The following is a 1,153-nucleotide window of genomic DNA, read 5'->3' on the forward strand; positions in this document are numbered from 1 at the left end:
CCCTGCTCAAAACCCAATTGTCGCTCTTGGCAAATCTCATCTCCCAAAGCGATGTTCTCCGCAGCCAGTTTATCCCGTTCGGTGGTTAACAGGTCTCTTTGCTTAACTGCTTCATCATGCTGGGATGTAATTTTCTGCAGGCTAAGTTTCAGATCATCTACCGAACGTTGGAGNGAGGATATTTTGCCTTGCGCTTTCTTTAGTTTGNTGTCAGCAGTAGCGCGCTCGTCTTCCATTGTCTTCGTCAGTTCCTCGACGCGAACGGTCAGTGCAATGTTATCCTTCTTTAATTTGCTCAGCTCATCCGTGGCATTCTCCAGCTCCACGACCAACATAGGTTTGGTTGTTCTGGCCGTATAGTTCAGACACACGCTGGCTCGGGAAATCAGCTCGTAGGCCATATTCAAGGACTCAATCGGAGTCATTCCTTTGAACGGCTTCTTCTCTTCGGCACTCAAATTAAACTGTAGTCGGTCGGACACATGAATGTTAGGATCTAACACGCTGGTCATCACAGTGGGATTGGTCTTCCTTTTCTTTGGAGGAGAGGGTATTTTCTCTTGGGCGGATTTTCTTTTCGTGCTACCCTTGGGGATAGTAACTCCCTTAGACTTGGTATCAGACGGCGGAACGGTAGAGTCGGTTATTTTCAAGGCAAGATTCACATGAGGGGGAGTACTGCTGCTGGTTCCCCGGGACGGTTTAGTAGGAGAGGAACTTCCCTCCTCAATATTGCTAAGACCTTTCTTGCGAGCCATCATCCGCAGGAAGGCTTGATGTCTTTCCATTCCTCCAAAATATTTTACAGCATGAAAGCAAATTTAAGACAAGTCAATATTGACCAATAAACATGCTCGAGATAAAGGTACATTGCTTGCCTACGTGGCTTAGATCCACATTTCATGGGTCTTAGCATTTTCCATGCTCATGGCCGAGAGGTTAGCCTATAAAACCTCTTAGGCATTGCTTGTATCAGCACTTTTGGATTAATGATAAAGAAACTCTGCTGAAATGTTAGCAAGTTCTTCTCCAAGAGTCACCTTCCTAAGCTTGTTCTACATTGCAACTTCCTTCCTTGAGTGGAAGCCTTCTGAGTTGTGATTCACTTCTCCAAGCTAGCCTCCATTCCAACCACCATTACTAAACAACTTCT

The sequence above is a fragment of the Vigna radiata genome, unplaced genomic scaffold (assembly GCF_000741045.1).
Source record: "Vigna radiata var. radiata cultivar VC1973A unplaced genomic scaffold, Vradiata_ver6 scaffold_235, whole genome shotgun sequence".
Lineage (NCBI taxonomy): Eukaryota > Viridiplantae > Streptophyta > Magnoliopsida > Fabales > Fabaceae > Vigna > Vigna radiata.